The 25,166-nt window shown below is 41.8% G+C and overlaps 1 long non-coding RNA gene across 1 annotated transcript in view; it reads right to left on the reverse strand.

Annotated features, from left to right (window-relative positions):
• Positions 1 to 2,115: 2,115 nt before the first annotated feature.
• The window catches only part of LOC106562070 (uncharacterized), a 30,137-nt gene continuing 7,086 nt past the window's right edge, over positions 2,116 to 25,166 (reverse strand). Inside the window, exons 2-3 of the long non-coding RNA XR_001318967.2 lie at positions 4,963 to 5,168; positions 2,116 to 3,245 (exon numbers count right to left, since the gene is read on the reverse strand). This is a non-coding gene — a long non-coding RNA (uncharacterized lncRNA). The remainder of the gene's footprint in view (positions 3,246 to 4,962; positions 5,169 to 25,166) is intronic.

Consider the following 25,166-nt stretch of genomic DNA (forward strand, 5'->3'; position numbering starts at 1 on the left):
TGTTAAACGAGCTCCCTATGGCGATGCTATGAATGATTTAACAGCAAGTTACTGTAAACTAAATTCAATTTTCCTTCAAAGCAACCATCTCCTCTGCACTTTGGAGAAAGAGAGGGAGCGAGTGAAAGAGAGGGAGAGAGCTAGAGACTGAGAGAGACAGAGAGAGAGAGAGAGAGAGGGCGAGAGTATGCTCCTTTCGCCGTTGAATCCTGAGCAATGACTGGCTACTTTAGCAATTAAAATCCAGGGCAAAGACACAGCGGCGTGGTTTGGCCGAGAGACTGCGCCATTCATCATCTCAGCTGCCATAAAATAGCACTAGATGGATTCTTTGATTTTAGCTTTTGGAAGAACATAAATCAAAATCTAAATCATGGCCTGTCACAGGTATCACCAGAATTATCCATTTGAGAGAGAGAAAGAGAGAGAGCTTTTAAATTGTTTCTCCACACATAGACAACTCCCATCCACACACACACACACCGTGAGACAATAGCGTGTGACTATCAGCGTCTTTTGATTTTTGATAGGCCTATACCTTGTACTGAGTGGTCAACCCATTGTACAGCCGCTGGTAGATCATTGGCAGTGCCAGCCCGTAGAGAGGGTGGGACTAACCTGGATGATGCTGGATGCTGGAGGGTGGGACTAACCTGGATGATGAGGTTTAGCCCCTATGGATCTATCTCTCCCGTGAGCGTGTTGAAGTGAGCTTCCCTTCGTGTTGGATTCCCACCGGGGCCTTTAGGGGCTTCCAAGGCTGGCTCAGAGAGTGGCCTCGTTTGTTCTCTGGGAATTGTGAGAGACCTGATATAGCTGTGCTGTGAAATTACATTTAAAGAGAGTGTCTGTCCCTAGAATTTAACCTCAACCAAAGGAAACACTTGTTACAATGTTACAGTGTCTTTTGATGAGGTTGAACACACATATTTCAAACAAACCATTTTGAATATGGCTAATATTGGCAATATTGCTACATATTTGTTTACAATGACCATTACATTACTGCACAACTCTATCGAATACCTTTCTATGTATATATTTTCATTTGTACAATTTCAGGACAGTCCATCAAAGTCTAAACATGCATCCAGAGCCCTGTCAAATTACAACCAAAAGACGTTTCTGCATTTCCGGGAAGGAGGATTAATGAGCGATGGACGTTTTTTTTCATCATTTGTTTGTCTGTGAGAAAATGGAGGACAGCTGTCAATGCAGAGACATTTGTCTCTGTCATCTCTTCCCCTCCTCCCTCTCTCTCTCTCCTCTGCTTTCAAAAAGGCATGCTGGCATTGAACACTTCAAATAGCATCTTAAAACTGATCATTCCACTGTCTCAACCACTTAGGAGTGGATTCAATCAAACATAAAGCAACACAGAAAATGACCTATTTTAATTCCCCCAGCTACATGGCGACATTCAATTACATCTTCCGATGGCACGTTTTTCATGTGCTCCAATTAAAGTCTTATTTAATGTTTAAAGCATATTACTTTTCTTTATTATGGATGCCATAACGAAGTCAGCCGAGGTACAAAACCTCTGTCCTTTTGTTTTTTGATTTTATTGCAAAAGCTCATCATTGGAGAGACAGTAAAGGGGGAACGAGAGAGAGAGAGAGAGAGAGAGAGAGAGAGAGAGAGAGAGAGAGAGAGAGAGAGAGAGAGAGAGAGAGAGAGAGAGAGAGAGGGGAGATGGTCCTAATCAGAACAGTGTTGGTACATTTCAGATGCAAAGCAGAGGCAAAAACAATGAGGCCCAATGAATCCCATCATTCCCCTCGATTTAATTCCATGTCTGTCCACAATTAGAAACAGTCTGCAGCTGGCATTCAAACAGACTCTGCCAACATAGACATGTTGGGTTGGGTTTTCACCTTTTAAACTTTAATGACAATGTCCTGAAGTCTGGAAATATTGCATGGTTTTAAGTAAAACATAAACAAATATATATTTTGATCAAATAAGCTACAGATGAATTAATGCTATTTAATATTTTAAAGGTATCATCTGCTTGATTAATACATGTTTTAAAAATGTGTTATTTGAAAAATATGTTGATTTGTTTATTAGTAAATAACATATTCACAACTTAGAAACACAAGAATAGCTATTTCGACATCATATTTTATTTTCATCACAACATCTCAAATTTCAGATGTTTTCACTTAAAGAGTACTGAAGAAATAAAACATTTACAGACTAGCCATATTTTGCACCCAACCCACCACTTCACTCAATGCCTCAAGCAAACAATGGCTGAACACTGAAGAATAGTGGGCATGTTGATGTGGGCATTCTACAATCACATATCTCTCATATATATTTGTTTATTTTGAGTACACCATACACCAGGTACACCACACTACCCATGGCAAGGTACATCTGTCTGGCTAAAGCAAGTCAGTTCATTGGGCCAATGAAATACACTGTTCATTAGGCAATTGATCAAGTAGTCCCATCCTGTCACAAGATTACAGCTGGCCAGCGGAGCGCCCAGCACACCTCCCCAGTCCAAACACAGGCACACACACCTCTCCTGCTCTGAAACACTGGTGAGGACTCTGGTAAGTGGGGTCATAGGTCACTTGTAGTAATCCATCTAACCAGCGTGACAGCGGCAGCTAATAAATCACTTATTCATCGTTTAATCCATCGTCTGTCGCCACCAAACTCTGGAAAACAATGCATTCACAACACAGTCTGAACAGCAGTCCAAACACAGTCAGGCCTTCAGTATGTTATATATGCCATCAAAGTCTAAACACGCATCCAGAGCCCTGTCAAATTACAACCAAAAGACGTTTCTGCATTTCCGGGGACGTAGATTAGAGAGAAGTTTGATGTGTATCCTCATTTGTATGTCTGTCTGTGAAAAATGGACGACAGCTGTCAATGCTGAGACGTTTATGTTCCACTGGATGGGCTTGTAGTATTTCCTTTAACAAGTTAGAAGGATGTTTTCATCAGAAAATGTAGTTGTTGTGTTGGCTAATAGTACGGTGGATGATATGCTCCTTGATATCCATAATGCTTGATTTTAATACAAGAAGGATTTCAAATCTTGATTTTCTTACAATCCTGGTGTATCATATGAAACTAAGTCAATTCCAGACAGAGTATTCAGTGGACTTTGAACAAGACCCACCAACTACCAACCCCCTCCCTCCAACCCCAAAATCCTCCTCGTTCCACTATCTTCCTCTGCCTTCTGAATTCAAGCCTTCCAAAGCATGTTGTCTCACCTGACAGAGAGAGAGAGGAGGGAAAGGAGAGAGAGTAGTGAAAAAGAGAGGAACGGAGGGGTTATCTTACAGTTTAATTACACAGATGCCTTGTAAGTGCTCCACCAAGGAACTACATGGCCGGCTACAACAGACAGATAGATACGCCATTCCAAATAATTAAATACTGACCCATTAAAGTGGGAACATGAGGATGTGCCTCCTCTTCCTCCAACCCTTCACTCCTCCTGAAGGGCCACAGCCGTGCAGCTAACACAACACCAAGCCCTTCTATTCTCCATCTCACCCCATCCTCTCCAACCTGCTAACTTTGTTTTACGTGTGTGATGCGTACAATAATTGTTTGCAATGCTAGAGGAGGCTCTTGCCGTTGGCCCGTCTCTATGATTGAAAGTCCTTGGGTTAAAAACATGAGTAATGGGTTAAAAGTAATAAAAATGGCTATTAGGTATTCCCATGGACATGCCATTCTGAAGGAAGGAGAGGTAGTGGCACCTAATTACAGCACTGCACTTGGCTGCTTTTATCTGTAATTGGACTATATAGTCCTTCATTATAATTTACTTTCTCCCCCAAACTGTGATAATGCAGACAAGCAGAACTGAGTGGGCTGTTAGTGGCCGCAGAACTGACACCAGTTAATGCCTAATTATAACAACTAAATTAAAGAAGTGACTGGGAGAATGCGCAGGATAATGCCCTAGCACTTAATTGAACAGGATCTCTATCAAAGCCTGTGGTTCAAGATAGGGATGTACAAAAAAACACCTTACGTACAGGCATATTTCGCGTTTGTGTTGCTGCTGATGTCACAGTGAGGAATTTGAATTCTCAACGGACACAGCTGGATTATTAGCTCACTTGAGTGTATGTATAGTTTGGCGATGGAAATGGGATGCGACATTTAAAGCAATCCATTCAACACAATGCAGTTACAACGTGACTCGGGGCACACAGCGGTCAACGCCACGGAGACAATCTGATGTCTGTTGTCAACGAAGAGGATCAATCCACAGTTGAAATGAAGTCCTTTGCTAAAGATCAGCGATCTTTAACGAAGAATCAAACACACCGTTCACAATCAAACACATATGGCAAGCTTCAACTCTTTGCCTGCAAATGTCTCATTCAATACATCGACCTCAAATGAACTACTACACTCAGGCCAGGGACAGCGACATCCATCCAGCCACGTTTTTAAGACAGCAGTTATGTTGTTCAAAAGGTTATCTTGGCTGGTTTTGCTTGAAAATACTTTTGTCTTTATCTCATAGTTATCTCATAGCGCAGCATGGTGATGTTGTACAGACAATGCAGCACACTACTCCTAAACCCAGCCACCTCCTTCAAAATGTTCTTTGGCTTGAATTTGGGTCATATTTTTAGTAATTCCCTCATATCCTATGCTGGTGTTTTTCTTGACGCCAACCTGTCACGGTTCCTGACAGTGAAACATTTGATCATATCAGAAAACATATTTACAGTCATCCTGACATGGCAATTCACCCGGTGTGATCGTCTTGCCCCTATCGATATGTGACACCTTGTGGTGAAGTGGAGTGGAGAGTGGCACCGACTGGCACCGGGATGGCAGCTAAATGGGCTAATCCTCCTTGGTAAGGGACATCCTGCCCACCCCCGCTGTCATGGCAACCTGCCAGGCCTGACTGAGGTGTATTCAGCCTGTGCTTAGTGTCACTCTCCCTCAGTCACTCACCGTGAGCCAGTCTGACTGATAGACAACACTGCCTTTGATGGTTAAGGATTTTCGGGAGCGTTGTGTCGTCGTGCTGGGAGGACGCCGCTTCTGATCCGGCTTAATGACGACGAAGAGGAGGCAGTTCGCTCTCCCTGCTCTGCTCGCTGAGGATGATGTTCCACTGGTGCTGCACAGCGCTGATCACGGGCACCACTCTGGCAAAGCTAGAGGGGACGAGAGGAGACAGTGACACAAAGCTGTGGATTTACTGTAGTGTGTACATCAGAGCTTTTCACTGAGGCCTGGTGCTACAGTACCCCAAGAGAGTGCTTTGATACGAGGCAGCAGGGCTCCCAGCAGCACACAGACTGGAAGGGAGCAGCGCTGAGACCTGTCACTTTGTGTTTGTGTTAAACGTCACACGCTTCATCCCTGGTCTACTGCTGAAATTAACTAAATCAGGAGTACACATGTAATCATGTAGTATGATTATGATTCTGCACGTAACATATTGTCTTGATTAACATTTGAAATATGATACCCTACCTTTTGAGTGGTGGAGTGTAGGATGGGGACGTTTACAAACTCTGGAGTCTGCCCATGTGTACCAGGCGAGGAGGTGAAGCGACCCTGAGAGAGTGTCCAGTCTGCCTCAACAAGGCCCCATCCTATCCTCTCCGCCTCTTCAGCAGGCCTCATTTCACCACTGATTGAGACAGAGCTTAATGAACAGGACCAAAGTAGACTCTCTCTCCTTCTCATTCTCTCTCCCCTCAATAACACTTCCAACCTGCTGCAATGCACACCTTAAGCTTATTCAGCAAAGTCAAATGCCAGCACGTCTCCTCAGTAGCCACTCTTCTGCTTCTGTGAGCATGCGCTCACATTTACGCCTCTGCTCCTGGAAATTGTGTGAGTTTCCCGTTCGGAGTTGGGTAATTGAAAAAAGGAAAAAAAAGAAATGTCATCCCAAGTGTCCTGTTGATTTCCTGTCCAATCAGACGGAAGGGTTTGAGGGTGACTTATTGTTTGCAAAGGCAATGTGAATAGTCTTTGAATAAAGAGAAAGGAGGATTCAAGTTAGTCGCTGCTAACCATATTTGATTTACATCAATTAGGTATTTCGCATTAAGTGGCGTATCATGGGCAGAGGTAATCACCCAGAAATATCCTCATTAAAAAGACCGCATATCGGTCTAAGCAGAATGAACTCATAGCTGAAAAATGTGTGACCTGGAAAGAGTCTTGAGGAGTTAATGGTGTTACATTGGAGAGTGCAATATCATTTTACCAGCTACAAAGGAGGGGCAGAAAAATTTAACCAAAAATCCCCTCCTTGTAACGATTCATTATTCTCTCCCTTTCGAAACAAGAACACAACAATATTATTATTTGTGGGTCTAATTAGAGAAAGAAAAAATGAAAATGTAAAACAGTACTAATGAATCATTGCCTTTCATGTTTTTAGTGTCGTTTCCTTTGTTGGTTATTTATAGTACACACACCTGCAAAATGCATGGCTGTGTCCATATCATACAAACCATACAGGAGGCGGCGTGAAGCTGTGTTGTTTGCTTGTTTTAAATGTATGTCAGAAATATAAGTACAACGGCCTATGAAATAGTTTTCTCATTAGTTAAGAGGAAAATAGAAATATGATTTCAAAAACATAATGGGGAAAAAAGATTAAAACAATGCTTTTATAAACATCTTCATAAATGTATGCCATCTGTCAGTCCATATTGGGGGAATAATGTATCTACACCTCCAATTGACTCAAATGATGTCAATTAGCCAATCAGAAGCTTCTAAAGCCATGACATCATTTTCTGGAATTTTCCAAGCTGTTTAAAGGCACAGTCAATTTAGTGTATGCAAACTTCTGACCCACTGGAATTGTGATACAGTGAATGATACAGTGAAATAATCTGTCTGTAAACATGCACAAAGTAGATGTCCTAACTGACTTGCCAAAAGCATAGTTTGTTAACAAGAAATTTGTGGAGTGGTTGAAAAACGAGTTTAAATGACTCCAACCTAAGTGTATGTAAACTTCCGACTTCAACTGTATCTATAGTATCTATCCATAGTATCAATCTTTAGTATCTATCCATAGTATATATCTATCTATACCTACCTATCTATCTATAGTATTTTTCCATTGTATCTATCTATCTATCTATACCTACCTATCTATAGTATCTGTCTATCTATAGTATTTATCTATAGTATCTATCTATCTACAGTATCTATCTATCGTATATATCTACAGTATTTATCTATAGTATCTATCTATCTATCTATCTATACCTACCTATCGATAGTATCTATCTACAGTATTTATCTATAGTATCTATCTATCTACAGTATCTATCTATACCTACCTACCTACCGATAGTATCTATCTACAGTATTTATCTATAGTATCTATCCATCCATACCTACTTACCTATAGTATCTATATTATCTAATCTATCTATAGTATCTATCTATAGTGTCTATCCATAGTGTCTATCTATAGTGTCTATCTATAGTGTAACGATCATCGTAGTAAGTGGACCAAAGCGGAGCGGGTTGAGTGCTCATTATATATTTATTTTGAAAACAAAACAAGAAAACATGCAAACGACCATGATTACAGGCTAAACACAGCTATGCAATCACAACTTCCCACAAAACCCAAACAAAACACACCCCTCTATATAGGACCTTCAATCAGAGGCAACGAGGAACAGCTGCCTCCAATTGAAGGCCAAATCAATAAACTAAACATAGAACTAAAAAGACTAGACTAGAACATAGAAATATACTAACATAGAACATAGCCCAAAAACCCCGGAAAACACTAACCAAACACCCCTCTACATAAACACACACCCTGAACCACATAAAACAAATACCCCCCTGCCACGTCCTGACCAAACTACAATAACAAATAACCCCTTTACTGGTCAGAACGTGACATATAGTGTCTATCCATAGTACCTATCTATAGTGTCTATCCATAGTATCTATCTATCTATCTATACTATCTATCCATAGTGTCTATCCATAGTATCTATCTATCCATAGTGTCTATCCATAGTATCTATCTATCCATAGTGTCTATCCATAGTATCTATCTATCCATAGTATCTATCTATAGTGTCTATCTATAGTGTCTATCCATAGTGTCTATCCATAGTATCTATCTATCTATACTATCTATCCATAGTATCTATCTATAGTGTCTATCTATAGTGTCTATCCATAGTATCTATCTATCTATCTATCTATCTATACCTACCATCTATCTTTAGTATCTATCTATAGTATCTATCCATAGTATCCATCCATAGTTTCTATCCATAGTATCTATCTAAAGTATCTATCTATAGTATCGATCTATAGTATCTATCTATCTACAGTATCTATCCATCTATCTATACCTATCTGTCTATCTATACCTACCTATCTATCTATCTATAGTTTCTATCTATAGTATCTATAGTATCTATAGTATCTATAGTATCTATAGTTTCTATAGTATCTATAGTATCTATCTATAGTATCTATAGTATCTATACTTTCTATAGTATCTATAGTATCTATAGTATCTATAGTTTCTATAGTATCTATAGTATCTATAGTTTCTATAGTATCTATAGTATCTATAGTTTCTATCTATAGTATCTATAGTATCTATAGTATCTATAGTATCTGTCTGTCTGTCTGTCTGTCTGTCTGTCTGTCTGTCTGTCTGTCTGTCTGTCTGTCTGTCTGTCTGTCTGTCTGTCTGTCTGTCTGTCTGTCGGTCTGTCTGTCTGCCTGCCTGCCTGCCTGCCTGCCTGCCTGCCTCCCCTTCTCTGACCATGAAAAAGGGAAGTCCCAGGCTTCCTCTCGTCACACTTCTAGCGTCTCGGACAGAGAGCGGCGCAATTAAGAGCTAACACTATGGATGTTGCCATGTAATCACTTTGATATTTAACATCAATACAAGTTTGTGCACTTTGATATATGAGTCTGCCTTGATGAGTCTTATGAATATATTAAAACAAGTTGAATTAGTAATTCAAATGTGCGCCCAACTAAAAAAGAATACACACAATAGGAACAGAACGTGGTGAGGAGTGGGGACAAATTAGCCGAGGGCTTGATGAACGAAAGGAATGGTCTAGAACAGGCATGCGTTTTAGCCTTGTGCCTGAATACACCTCATGCCTATGTATGTTATGTTGTGAATTTAAAATATGTTCCTATTCAAGATTACTTTGTTTTTTCGTATGATGTACCCAATGATTAATGAAAACTTGCTATGTCCTCGTTGTGATTTTATGGACGTGTTCGGTGCGTCTTGTCTATACACTTTTGTAATATTTGTGAAATGCATATTGTTATGTTTGGTAGCACTTATTTATTTATTTTCCTTTGCCTCCAACCCCTTTCCATACGTGGAACAGATGTGGGTGGGGCTAGGTCTACATAGAGGTGCTGTTTTCAGAAAATTCACAAAAGCTCTGACGAAGGCCGTTAGGCCGATACGTAAGCTTATTAAATATCAGGGATACTATCAAGAACAGTGTGCGGTTTCCTTTTTTTTTTCCTTCATCCTTTTTTTTCCTTCAGCCTTGTGCCTTTCACCTTTCAAATATTTTTAAGGACAGAAATATCTCATATACTCTAAGCTTTTTTAGATTTCTTCATTTCTCTGATAGAAAATATTCTGTCTAATTATTGTGTCCTTATGCATTTTTAATGTGCCTAGAACAGCCTTTGAAAATACAGTGGAGACTTGAAGTACATGTGTCCGTTTTTGCACTTAGATTAAAAAAAAGTGCTTTAGATGAAATAGTTTAGTGATGAATAACTAATGGGCATTTTAACATTAGAATTTATTTCATTTTGATTTGCATATTCTATGCATTTACATGTTTTCAGATCATTTAAAAGGAAAGATTGATAACGATTCATGTAGTGATAAGTGCTTTTAGATAGACAAAAGTGCATACATTCTGAACTGTTCAAAATAAGGGACAAAGCACAGAGTAAGTATTTCGTTTGCCAGTTGTGTACAGAAGAGTAGACAACATTGTTAGCTCTCACTATACAATGTTATTCACAACAACCAGTAGATACTATTTCAGGCATTGCACAGTCCTGACAGTAAGAACATACAGTATCTTATAAAGTATGGTCACCAACACACCAATCAGCTTGATCTCTGAATTCTGCATTGAGTCAATTATAATACAATCATTTGGTATCTTCATGTTTTCACACCTTTAATTGGCTACTAACAAATCATAATTGTGTTTGTGTGTGCGCGTGTGTGTGTACACCATTGTTTGTGTATGCATCTGTTTCTACATATGTATACATATGTGGGTGTATGTTGTTTATGCTATATCGACCCTATGTGTTTTTGTGTCACGTGGTCCCTCGGTGATGTCATTGAAGACCTTTAGCATTATTCTACTAAGATACAGTATGCTCTGGAATTTGAAAGCCTAATTGAACAGTATCTACAGACGTGCTATAAAAAACCACACACCACAGATGGTCTGCCTTTGGGGGAGAACAGAGATGAAATGAAGAGTTGCTCCGAGAGGGCAGTGTGTGAGGAGTTAAAGTGCTAGGATACATTAACAATAATAATTCATTTTATTTGCGCCTTTCAAGGACACGTACAGATTAAAAATATAATAAAGTAGCAAATATAAACATGAAATTATGAAGAGCAAAGTACATTGCAAAAAAGGAGCATAGCACCAAAATATAAACAACATCACAGATACTCAACATTACACCACAATACAACACAACAACCAAACTTTACACCAAAATACAACACAGCAACAAAACATTACACCACAATACAACACAGCAACAAAACATTACACCACAATACAACACAGCAACAAAACATTACACCACAATACAACACAGCAACAAAACATTACACCACAATACAACACAGCAACAAAACATTACACCACAATACAACACAGCAACAAAACTTTACACCACAATACAACAACAAAACTTTACACCACAATACAACACAACAACGAAACATTACACCAAAATACAACACAACAACACAACATCACACTACAATACAACACAACACCAGAATACAACACAACAACCAAACATTACACCAAAATACAACACAAAAACAGAAAACTACACCAAAATTCAACACAACAACAAAATATTACACTAAAAGACAACATAACACAACAACACAACATTACACCAAAGTACAACACAACATTACACTAAAATACAACATAACACAATAACAAAACATTACAACACAACATTACACCAAAATACAACGCAACAACAAAGTATTACACCAAAATGCAACACAACAACACAACATCACACCAAAATAGAACAACACAGCATTACACCAAAATACACAACATTACGCCAAAATACAACAGCATAACATTACACCAAAATACAACAGCACACCATTACAGCAACACAACATTACACCAAAATACAACACAACAACACAACAGCATTACATCAATATGCAACACAACACAACATTACTAATGGTCATCACCAGTGGTGTAAAGTACTTAAGTAAAAATACTTTAAAGTACTACTTAAGTCGTTTTTTGGGGTATCTGTACTTTACTTTACCATTTATCTTTTTTGACAACTTTTACTTCTACTCCACCACATACCTAAAGAAAATATTGTACTTTCTACTCCATACATTTTCCCTGACACCCAAAATTACTTACATTTTCAATGCTTAGCAGGACAGGAAAAGGGTCTAATTCAAACATAAAGAGAACATGCCTGGTCATCCCTACTGCATCTGATCTGGCGGACTTACTAAACACAAATGCTTTGTTTGTAAATTATGTCTGAGTGTTGTGTGTGCCCCTGGCTATACGGAAATAAAAAAAACAAGAAAATCGTGCCTTTTGGTTTGCTTAAAATAAGTAATTCGAAATGATTTAATAATATTTTAGCAATTACATTTATTTATTTAAATTTTTTTTACCTTTATTTAACCAGGTAGGCCAGTTGAGAACAAGTTCTCATTTACAACTGCGACCTGGCCAAGATAAAGCAAAAAAGCGCGACACAAACAACAACACAGAGTTACACATGGAATTAACAAACGTACAGTCAATAACACAATAGAAAAATTCTATATACAGTGTGTGCAAATTATGTGAGGAGGTAAGGCAATAAATAGGCCATAGAAGCGAATTAATTACAATTTAACAAATTAACACTGGAGTGATGGATGTGCAGATGATGACGTGCAAGTAGAAATACTGGTGTGCAAAAGAGCAAAAAAGTAAATATAAACAATATGGGGATGAGGTAGGTAGATTGGATGGGCTATTTACAGATGGGCTGTGTACAGCTGCAGCGATCGGTAAGCTGCTTAAATAGCTAATGCTCAAAGTTAGTGAGGGCGATATAAGTCTCCAACTTCAACGATTTTTGCAATTCGTTCCAGTCATTGGCAGCAGAGAACTGGAAGGAAAGGCGGCCAAAGTAAGTGTTGGCTTTGGGGATGACAAGTGAGATATACCTGCTGGAGCGCGTGCTACGGGTGGGTGTTGTTATCGTGACCAGTGAGCTGAGATAAGGCAGAGCTTTACCTAGCAAAGACTTATAGATGACCTGGAGCCAGTGGGTCTGGCGAAGAATATGTAGCGAGGGGCAGCCGATGAGAGCATACAGGTCGCAGTGGTGTGTAGTAGATGGAGCTTTGGTGACAAAACGGATGGCACTGTGATATACTGCATCCAGTTTGCTGAGTAGAGTGTTGGAGGCTATTTTGTAAATGACATCGCCGAAGGATAGTCAGGATAGTCAGTTTTACGAGGAAATGTTTGGCAGCGTGAGTGAAGGATGCTTTGTTGTGAAATAGGAAGCCGATTCTAGATATAATTTTGGATTGGAGATGTTTGATGTGAGTCTGGAAGGAGAGTTTACAGTCTAGCCAGACACCCAGGTATGTGTAGTTGTCCACATATTCTAAGTCAGAACCATCCAGAGTAGTGATGCTAGTCGGGCGGGTGGGTGCGGGCAGCGATCGGTTGAAAAGCATTAATTTAGTTTTACTAGCGTTTAAGAGCAGTTGGAGGCCACGGAAGGAGTGTTGTATGGAATTGAAGCTCATTTGGAGGTTCGTTAACACATGTATACAGTTGTATACAGAATGGTGTCGTCTGCGTAGAGGTGGATCAGAGAATCACCCGCAGCAAGAGCGACATCGTTGATATATATAGAGAAAAGAGTCGGCCCAAGAATTGAACCCGCCGTCCGATTTGACACACTGAACTCTGTCTGAGAAGTACTTGGTGAACCAGGCGAGGCAGTCATTTGAGAAACCAAGGCTGTTGAGTCTGCCGATAAGAATACGGTGATTGACAGAGTCGAAAGCCTTGGCCAGGTCGATGAATACGGCTGCACAGTACTGTCTTTTAGCGATGGTGGTTATGATATCGTTTAGTACCTTGAGCATGGCTGAGGTGCACCCATGACCAGCTCGGAAACCGGATTGCACAGCGGAGAAGGTATGGTGGGATTCAAAATGGTCAGTGGTCTGTTTGTTAACTTGGCTTTTGAAGACTTTAGAAAGGCAGGGCAGGATGGATATAGGTCTGTAACAGTTTGGGTCTAGAGTGTCACCCCCTTTGAAGAGGGGGATGACCGCGGCAGCTTTCCAATCTTTAGGGATCTCGGACGAACGAAAGAGAGGTTGAACAGACTGGTAATAGGGGTTGCAACAGTGGCGGCAGATCATTTTAGAAAGAGAGGGTCCAGATTGTCTAGCCCAGGTGATTTGTACGGGTCCAGGTTTTGCAGTTCTTTCAGAACATCAGCTATCTGGATTTGGGTGAAGGAGAAGCTGGGGAGGCTTGGGCAAGTAGCTGCGGGGGGGTGCGGAGCTGTTTACTTTTGATACTTAAGTATATTTAAAACCAAATACTTTTTGACTTTTACACAAGTAGAATTTTACTGGGTGACTTACTTTTACTTGAGTCATTTTCTGTTAAGGTATCTTTACTTTTACTCAAGTTTAACAATTGGGTACTTTTACCACCTCTGGTCATCACCAACTAATCCCAGTCTATCCCCATGACCATGTACAAGATTTTAGGGTATTTGGACAGGATTTTCCCCTTGTATTTACAGTGTTTATCAGCATGTAACTGTGTGTATGCGCGAATTGTGCAGTAGTTCGGCTCCAGCACCATAATGCAGAGGTGATGGGCACGCTGTTATGCATGTTATCATGGTCTCTCTTGCAATGTTGATTGTCTTGCCTTTATAGCGACTACCTCTGGTTAGTAAACTTGGCCTATCTCTGGTTAGTAAACTTGACCTATCTCTGGTTAGTAAACTTGACCTATCTCTGGTACTGCCCCTGCAAAAAAAATTAACAAAATCCCCCCCTCTCTTCTGTAGACACTAATGGGGTCTTATGGAAACAAAATGTGTGTGGGCCTCTCTTTTTAGGTGCCTGTCTATTAAAACCAAAACAACATTAGTAACAGCTACTACACTCCACGATTAGTCTGAGCGAGGAGTCCGCTCCAGGAGCCTGGGTGAATGAATAGTGTTGTGGTCTGGTCCTGCACTGGTTTAGCTTGTCAGCTCTGTCAGGAGGGGGCAAAGGTTAAATGGGTTAATGCTGCCAGTGTGGGAGGTGTGGACAAGGCATTTGTCAGGACAGGAGAGAGGGATGGAAGGATGGAGAGAGGAAAGAAGGGGTGGTGCTGGAACATGGAAGAGGGAAATGAGAAAGCTGATCCTCTGAAAGAAGATTGGAACTGTCCAACACAATGCCTCTCTTAAATATTTCCAATCTAACGGGTATAGTTGACTCCCTTTCTTGGAAGGCATGGTACACAAGATATCCACACACCAGTGTGGTTGGCTGTTGCACTGAGCATAACCATGTGTGTGGGTGCCCTTCACTGCTCCTGGATGCCCCAGGCAACCACAATAATGGCGGAGCACAGCACAGAGCAGCGACAGTCAGCTGTGACGACCACGCACCATGCGTGAGTTATTATCTAATCTGAAGTCCTGCCCTGGGTTGCATTTGTCAATCTGTTTGTGGTGCTCCCAAGGGGCTGTGCTTCCTCCATTCCCCCCACCCAAAATGCCCACAAGGTCCCATCCAGCTACCTGTATACTTCCTGCCTGCTCTGGCTTGGGGCTCGTGTCATGAATGATTTAAGGATATGTGCACAGTGGACACAGTGAAGTGCTTCTGCAGAGTGAAGGAAAGAGGTACGACTCCTTCGGTGCATGTCCTCTTTTGACACCAATAGTCACTGACTGAAGTAAAGATGCCAAACTTTAATAACAGGCTGTTTTGTTTTTGATGGAGACAGCACAAAGGACCTGGCACAGTTGGGATGAGCTTTCTAAGTCTCATCAGGGGAGGATGTAATTGATTTATGGCCCAGCGATAAAGATCGATGGCCGCCGGCCGCGGTTATGACACCAACAGAGTCGCAATGGCATCATGCGACAGGAGACGCAGGCCTATTAGGGAGACACAATCAAATATTCAGAACCGCTGGACACTCTCGTTATTTATTCATGCTAATACAAGTATATTAAAGAAGCTAAACAGGGTTAGTGCTCAATCACTCACAAAGGGAATCATCTGGAGCATTTATCAGGACCATTCTCCTAGCTAACTCTCCCTCTGTCTACCCACAGTCTAAACTGATGCTAACAGACAAGGAGGGGAAGACCTGGAGGGCCCTCTCTACAGACACACCAGAGAGTGACTGAAAGGACAGTAAATGTATCTCCTATGGTGTGATCCACAATATGACCTGGATGGGTGGAACCATCTAAGTTAACTTTAAAAACTAAGCAATTGAGGAAGGTGGGATTTACCTTTCACTAACCTGAGTAAAAAGTTGGGCCATTAAATGGAAATACTGTACATAAATATAGACATAGTGAGAACATCCTACTTCAAGCCCTTTGACACACACAGATGATTCTGTATAGCTGTATAATCTTAAACCAACTGCCCCACCCAGACGCAGAAGACACAGTGCACAGTGTTTCATGAATGCGACTCCGGAGGTGCGTCTTCATAATTGCGAATCAAAAAAGTGAGATGGAGGTATGATTGATATCGGTACACTGCGAGTACATACGAATAAGAGCAGTCGTCATTTTTCAACACTTTGAGACCATCAACACTATTGTGTTAATGATAGTGATACTGTCAGCCCATATAAAGACTCAGATGTATTGTGTTTTAATGCCGTCTCTCAAAGGAAACATAAAAATACAATATCCAGGGTCTGTCACTCTGATAAACAAAGCTGAATATTGATCTCCCTCTAAATTGGAGAGGGAAAAACAATAATGTTGCCTTTTTAGGAACATGAAATTACATGCGCAAACATGGTGAAATGTGCTTTTGACTGTCGTCTAGCAGTCCTGTAGTTATTCATCAGGAGCAAAACAGAGTCACATAAGAGACATATTAGAAAATAAGAGATAAAAAAATGGGCCTTGAACTAAAGTCTGGACCTATTCTAACTAAACTTAACCCATTTGTTCCCAAATTTTCCCCAGACATTCCACTATGCAAATGTACCCCTATTCCTCGGCCCCAATCTCTATATACCTCGACCCCCTTAAACCCAATTAACTCTGTTACCCCCATGCCCTAACCCTAGCATCCACATGCTAATTCACCTAATATTGATACAACCAAGTACCAATACAGCTACATATCCTAGCCCTAAATGCCCTATTTGTTACTCATAAACCCCAGATCCTTTGCTAAAACTCCTCATCCCTGTTACTTGCCTATCTCAGGCCTGTTACCCACTTTCATTAGGCTTGTATTCCTCAAGACACCAACTGGAATCTATATACAGCTATTCGCTGCATATCCCAACCTTGTTATTTGCATACCTTAGTCATGTGACCTCTGACCTGTATACGCTAATCATGTAATATATAAACTAATAGTACAGTGGTTTAACACATGTGCCCCAGCCCCATTCACTTTTTTCCTACCACTACCAGAAACAATTTGAATTGGCAATATATGTCAATCTACTACAGTCGTGGCCAAAAGTTTTGAGAAAGACACAAATATTAATTTTCACAAAGTTTGCTGCTTCAGTCTCTTTAGATATTTTTGTCAGATGTTACAATGGAATACTGAAGTATAATTACAAGCGTTTCATAAGTGTTATTTATTGACAATTACATGAAGTTGATGCAAAGAGTCAATATTTGCAGTGTTGACCCTTCTTTTTCAAGACCTATGCAATCCACCCTGGCATGCTGTCAATTAATTTCTGGGCCACATCCTGACTGATGGCAGCCCATTCCTGCATAATCAATGCTTGGAGTTTGTCAGAATTTGTGGGTTTTTGTTTGTCCATTCGCCTCTTGAGGATTGACCACAAGTTCTCAATGGGATTAAGGTCTGGGGAGTTTCCTGGCCATGGACCCAAAATATCGATGTTTTTGTTTCCCAAGCCACTTAGCTATCACTTTTGCCTTATGGCAAGGTGCTCCATCATGCTGGAAAAGGCATTGTTCGTCACCAAACTGTTCCTGGATGGTTGGGAGAAGTTGCTCTCAGAGGATGTGTTGGTACCATTCTTTATTCATGGCTGTGTTCTTAGGCAAAATTGTGAGTGAGCCCACTCCCTTGGCTGAGAAGCAACCCCACACATGAATGGTCTCAGGATGCATTACTGTTGGCATGACACAGGACTGATGGTAGCGCTCACCTTGTCTTCTCCAGACAACCTTTTTTCCGGATGCCCCAAACAATCGGAAAGGGGATTCATCAGAGAAAATTACTTTACCCCAGTCCTCAGCAGTCCAATCCCTGTACCTTTTGCAGAATATCAGTCTGTCCCTGATGTTTTTCCTGGAGAGAAGTGGCTTCTTTGCTGCCCTTCTTGACACCAGGCCATCCTCCAAAAGTCTTCGCCTCACTGTGCGTGCAGATGCACTCACACCTGCCTGCTGCCATTCCTGAGCAAGCTCTGTGCTGGTGGTGCCAGCTGAATCAACTTTAGGAGACGGTCCTGGTGCTTGCTGGACTTTCTTGGGTGCCCTGAAGCCTTCTTCACAACAATTCAACCGCTCTCCTTGAAGTTCTTGATGATCCGATAAATGGTTGATTTAGGTGCAATCTTACTGGCAACAACATCCTTGCCTGTAAAGCCCTTTTTGTGCAAAGCAATGATGACGGCACGTGTTTCCTTGCAGGTAACCATGATTGATAGAGGACGAACAATGATTCCAAGCACCCCCCTCCTTTTGAAGCTTCCAGTCTGTTATTCAAACTCAATCAGCATGACAAAGTGATCTCCAGCCTTGTCCTCGTCAACACTCACACCTGTGTTCACGAGAGAATCACTGACATGTCAGCTGGTCCTTTTGTGGCAGGGCTGAAATGCAGTGGAAATGTTTTTGAGGGGATTCAGTTCATTTGCATGGCAAAGAGGGACTTTGCAATTAATTGCAATTCATCTGATCACTCTTCATACCATTCTGGAGTATATGCAAATTGCCATCATACAAAGTGAGGCAGCAGACTGTGAAAATTAATATTTGTGTCATTCTCAAAACTTTTGGCCATGACTGTACACCCATTACCTGTATGAGCCTTGCGTATCCCTACACCCCAATACTCATATAAACCAGGCAAATCCATGGGCATACTCATAAAACAGGTATATTGCTACATGTCAACCCCAATTGTCATAAAGATAGGTATACCTCTGCATTTCAGTCCCAATGTTCATACAAACCAGGTGTACACCTGTACATACCTACAAAGTACGTACCTGTGTTTGAACCCAATTAGTCAACTAAGCCAGGTCTAAATATGTTCTGAAGCCTGAATACTCATAAAACGTAAACCAGCTCCCAGTACTCCTACAAATGAGGTCTACACCTTTGACTGAGACACAATACTAATATACACCTGCATTTCCACCCAAATGCCCATACAAAGCAGGTTTAGCTCTGTGGCCATGTCCCAACACTCTGATAAACCAGGTCTACCCTTGTGACTATTCAGCAAAGCTAAAATAAATCAGGTCTACCCTTCTGCAAGAGACAGTAAACAAGCCCATTGACATTAAATATTTGTTAAGTTATTACACTAATTCAGTTTACGGGTCAATACACAGCAAATTCCCCCTGAAATAACAAAATATGACATTTTACAGACAGAATGACTGATGTAAGCATTTGTAAAGGCTAATGGATAATGGTAAAATCATCTGTAAGATCATCTTGAGCAAGTACATCCATAACCCAACTCAACTTCAATCTACTGAAAAATAAACAATTGTCTATGATTAAATATACACTCAGTGGCCAGTTTATTAGATACACCACCCCATTCAAGAAAATGGCTATCGCCTACAGATAGTGGGGGTACTGCCACGTGTGCTCCCTCTCTGGCCTCTAGGTCACCAGGCTGCTCGTTATGGTGCACACCCGCACCTGCACGTCATCAGACTCACCTGGACTCCATCACTTCCCTGATTACCTTCCCTATATATTCTATATATATTCTCCAAGATGGCGTAGCAGTCAGACGTCTTTGTCCTGTCATGTCCCTTGTATATATCTTTTTACATCTTTTTCTTCACATATCTTTTTTAAATATTTTCCTAAACCTCAACTTCTAAATACTCTCCTGCAACCCGCCTCACCCAATGTGGCGTGGATCTGTTTTTTCTAAAGTATTTCTATTTACTTCGAATGTGGAATCCCTCAACTGAAGCTAGCCAGCTAACTACCTACCAGCTATCAGTCAGCAAACCATTGCTAGCGGTCATCAGCTAACCTTTAGCTCGGAAAGCTCTCGCTAGTTCGAACAACGTGACTCAAACCAGAGCATAACGGACCTATTATTATTTTATATATATTTCTTCAATGCCATTCAACTCTCCTTCCGTGGCCTCCAACTGCTCTTAAACGCAAGTAAAACTAAATGCATGCTATTCAATCGATCACTGCCCGCACCTGCTCGCCCGTCCAGCATCACTACTCTGGACCGTTCTAACTTAGAATATGTGGACAACTACAAATACCTAGGTGTCTGGTTAGACTGTAAACTCTCCTTCCAGACTCACATTAAGCATCTCCAATCCAAAATTAAATCTAGAATCGGCTTCCTATATCGCAACAAAGCATCCTTCACTCATGCTGCCAAACACACCCTCGTAAAACTGACCATCCTACCGATCCTCGACTTCGGTGATGTCATCTATAACATAGCCTCCAACACTCTACTCAACAAATTGGATGCACCAAAGCCCCATACACTACCCACCATTGCGACCTGTACGCTCTCGTTGGTTGGCCCTCGCTTCATACTCGTTGCCAAACCCACTGGCTACAGGTTATCTACAAGTCTCTGCCAGGGAAATCCCCGCCTTATCTCAGCTCACTGGTCACCATAGTAGCACCCACTCGTAGCACGCGCTCCAGCAGGTATATCTCACTGGTCACCCCCAAAGCCAATTCCTCCTTTGGTCGTCTTTCCTTCCAGTTCTCTGCTGCCAATGACGGGAACGAACTGTAAAAATCTCTGAAGCTGGAGACTCATATCTCCCTCAATAGCTTTAAGCACCAGCTGTCAGAGCAGCTCACAGATCACTGCACCTGTACATAGCCCATCTGTAAACAGCCCATCTATCTACCTACCTCATCCCCATACCATTTATCTTGCTCCTTTGCACCCCAGTTTCTCTACTTGCACATTCATCTTCTGTACATCTACCATTCCAGTGTTTAATTGCTATATTGTAATTACTTCGCCACCATGGCCTATTTATTGCCTTAACTTACCTAATTTGCACTCACTGTATATAGACTTTTTGTTTTCTTTTGTTCTACTGTATTTTTTACTGTATGTTTTGTTTATTCCATGTGTAACTCTGTGTTATTGTATGTGTCGAATTGCTACGCTTTATCTTGGCCAGGTCGCAGTTGCAAATGAGAACTTGTTCTCAACTAGCCTACCTGGTTAAATAAAGGTGAAATAAAATAAATAAATAAATAAAATATATGTCACTCCCTTTGGTTCCTTCCCCAGATCCTGTGTCATGTCTGTGCGTTGTTCATGTTTCTTAGTTTGTATTATGTTGTGTTTATTTATTAAAACACTCAGTCCCTGAACTTGCTTCCCGACTCTCAGCACACATCGTTACATGAGCTAACGTGCGCTAATGTGATTAGCATGACGTTGTAAGTAACTTTACATGAACTGTTACAGGAACCTAGAGTGAATGCAAGACGTATTGATAAAATAGACCCTATAGAAAGTGTGTGAGTGAGTGGTGTGTGTGTGTTTAGTGTGTGTCTGTTGTACCGTAGAAACTCGGGGGCATATTGACGTTGCCAGGAGGGTGCTGAGAGAGAGAGGTTTGCTCACTGGCCCTGAACTCTTACCGGAGGGACTCTACTGGGGCCACAGAGCATCAGTGCTAATCACAAACACAACGTCTCGCCATCTCAGACCACAATCCAGTTAACTCAGACTGGAGATCCTCAAACTCCAGCAGACAGACATCACTGCTAATCCCTGATTAGTGAGGTACTGGGGAACGGAAGGGATGTAAATGTACAGTTACTGTATACATCTCTTTTGTCCACAGTATGGTTGTTGTGACGTTAAAATAGTTTTTCCGGATACATTGATATCATAGAGAAGAAGCAGCTCCAGTGGGCACGAGATCACCAACACTGGACAATTGAGGAGTGGAAAAACATTTCCTGGGCCAACGAATCCCAGTTCATGTTGCGTCATGCTGATGGCAGAGTCAGGATTTGGCGTAAGCAACATGAGTCCATGGCTCCATCCAGCCTCGTGTCAACGGTACATGCTGGTGGCGGTGGTGTAATGGTGTGGGGAATGTTTTCCTGGTACCCTTGATACCAATTGAGCAACGTGTCCATGCCCCGAAGAATTCAGGCTGTTCTGGAGGCAAAAGGGGTGCAAATTTCAACAACGTATTCATTTCTAAAGCTGCTGAATGCAGACTTCTGATGCCAAATTTGTCTGTAAAAGCACACCTTGGAGGAATATGCTGGTGGTCTTATGACCATTTTGAGAAATTATATCAAACTTCTCTGAATCATGCTAGACACCTTCATAATGGATATGAAACATTTGATTTGAAGTACAAATGTAACTTCTCTTGAGCTTGTAAAGTACAACAGTTTTTTTTTCTTCACTATTGTGACCTTTGGGATTAATTGGTTTAACTAAAGTGAGTTTGCTGAACTCTGGGCCAACAGTATGGCTAAGAGTACAACACGCGACAGCAGAATAGCATGGGTAATGATGAGGGAAGGCTCTTAAAGTACTACTATCCATGTTGATTTGTTTAACACAGCCAGGATCAAATGATAACAAAGTATATCTTAACTCCTATTTTCCAAACCCCTCTAACAAGGCGGATACCTAGAGAGTTAACGCTCCATGTCTCCTACAAATAGACTTACAGCGCTCCATATCTCCGCTCTAACAGAGCTCTGTGAGGAGCCAGCTCCTCTCGTCTCCCCCTCTCTCTATATATTAAATCGACCAATCAAAGCGTGTCAGTCATGCATTCTGCCCAGCGCCTGACAGGTTGGCAGTTCCAATGTGAGTGCGGTTCATTCATTCTTATGACACACTTCCGATATATGTATGGAGCCTCTTTGCCTTTGGACGCACATTCACAGATGCTATTAGACCGAACACAATTAAAAGCTTTACTTCTCCTATATGGGATGTTTTAGTTGCAAGCCTCAAGTGTGAGCGATAAGATGAAGAAAAACTTTACAAGAACTGTTACAGGAACCTACTTGTCTTGGTGCTTAGTCTCTACGGGATCGGTGTCCCTATTCCGGGACAGTTGAGCTGTCACGTGTGCTCCCTCTCCGGCCTCTAGGTCACCAGGCTGCTCGTTATGGTGCACACCTGTCACCATCGTTACGCGCACCTGCGCATCATCAGACTCACCTGGACTCCATCACTTCCCTGATTACCTTCCATATATATCACTCCCTTTGGTTCCTTCCACAGGTGTTACTGTGTCACGTCTGTGCGTTGTTCGTGTTTCTTATTTTGTATTATGTTGTGTTTATTTATTAAAACACTCACTCACTGAACTTGCTTCCGGACTCTCGGGGCAGATCCTTACAGAATAACGCCTCACCTAAGGGAAGCATCAGGGAGCTTCTTTTTGTTGTTGTGAAATGACATCGGATCCGGAAGCCACTACAGGCTCCCTTGCCTCCGCCGGCTTGTCAGGCTCTCATGCCTCAGCTGGATCGCCAGGCTCCCCTGCCTCAGCCAGTCTGTCAGGTTTCCGCGCTCCAGCCGGTGACAGGTTCCCGCGCATCAGTAGGGGTGACCGGTCTGCTCCTGATCCCCGGGATCGTCCCTCCGGTTGGAGTCTTGCGGCTGGAGCCGAACACGCCGGGGATGGGATACCGTCACGTATGTTCTCTCTCCAGCACTCTAGGTCACCATGATCCCACGTCTCAGCCAGACTAACAGGTTTCCCGCGCCTCAGCAGAGGTCACCGGTCCGCTCCTGATCCCCGGGATCGTCATTTTGGTCGGCGTCCTGTGGCTGGAGACGCGCATCGGGGAGGGGGGTACTGTCACGTGTGCTCCCTCTCTGGCCTCTAGGTAACCAGGCTGCTTGTTATGGTGCAGACCTGTCACCATCGTTAACCGCACCTGCACGTCATCAGACTCACCTGGACTCCATCACTTCCCTGATTACCTTCCCTATATATGTCACTCCCTTTGGTCCCTTCCCCCTGGCGTTATCGTTTCTGTTCCTGTGTCATGTCTGTGCGTTGTTCGTGTTCATTATTTTGTATTATGTTGTGTTTATTTATTAAAACACTCACTCCCTGAAGTTGCTTCCCGACTCTCAGCGCACATCGCTACATGAGCTAACATGCACTAATGTGATTAGCATGATGTTGTAAGTAACTTTACATGAACTGTTACAGGAACCTAGAGTGAATGCAAGATTTATTGATAAAACAGACCCTAAAGAAAGTGTGTGTGTGTGTGTCTGTCTGTTGTACCATAGAAACTCAGGGGCATATTGACGTTGCCAGGAGGGTGCTGAGAGAGAGAGGTTTGCTCACTGGCCCTGAACTCTTACCGGAGGGGCTCTACTGGGGCCACAGAGCATCAGTGCTAATCACAAACACAACGTCTCGCCATCTCAGACCACAATCCAGTTAACTCAGACTGGAGATCCTCAAACTCCAGCAGACAGACATCACTGCTAATCCCTGATTAGTGAGGTACTGAGAAACGGAAGGGATGTAAATGTACAGTTACTGTATACATCTCTGGAAGAGAGCTCACCCAGACCTTGATAAAAACGTTTTTTTTTTAAGTCCAATATCAATTTTGTCCTCAGTATGGTTGTTGTGATGATAAAATAGTTTTTCCGGATACCTTGATATCATAGAGGGCCTTTTATAAAGCCTGTTTCTTCTTTAACTGGTTTTATTTGTGTGTTATTAACAGTGTAGTATTAGAATATGGCAGGAAGTAAGTGAGCTCTGCTCTAACGAGAGACCTGTCCCAAGTGGCTTAATGTGTTCTGGGTAAAAAAAGCTAATTAAGTGGCAATTAAACACCACTGTCTGTGAGAAGGAAAGTAAATCTGGTCAGGTTTGTGTCAGAACATGCCCAAATGGTTGGTGGTTGGAGAAGCCTTTTTTAACGCTTTGTTGGTTTAAGTCATCAAAGTCACACCTTTAGTGATTGATTCAGGACTTTTTTCATCATTGAACGTCAGGCTAGATTTTCCCCATTTGTGGCAGCCAAAACCGAGAAAGAAAAAGAGGGAGTCAATACAATGTTGGAAAACCAATGCATGAGATGCATGTTTGTCTAAGTAGAATACATTTGTGACATAATGGCAGGCGACAGAGTGTGTGATGTTTTTCTATCTTTCATTATCATGCGGCCACCACAGCTAGACATTACCTGTTGGTGGCAGAGAGGAGCGGAGTCCTGATGGACAGACGGATGGGATGGCTGATGAATTCCTGGAAGGTGCTTTGTCAGAGGGGAGGCAATTTAAACCCCAGGGGAGGGAAACCATTTAGAGTTCAGACGACTTCTAATGTAGAAGAGTCACATTTCCCTTCCCGTTTTTACAATCAAATGACATTAATTGTTGGTTTTAACAA

This window comes from Salmo salar, chromosome ssa11 (genome assembly GCF_905237065.1).
Source record: "Salmo salar chromosome ssa11, Ssal_v3.1, whole genome shotgun sequence".
NCBI classification, from domain to species: domain Eukaryota; kingdom Metazoa; phylum Chordata; class Actinopteri; order Salmoniformes; family Salmonidae; genus Salmo; species Salmo salar.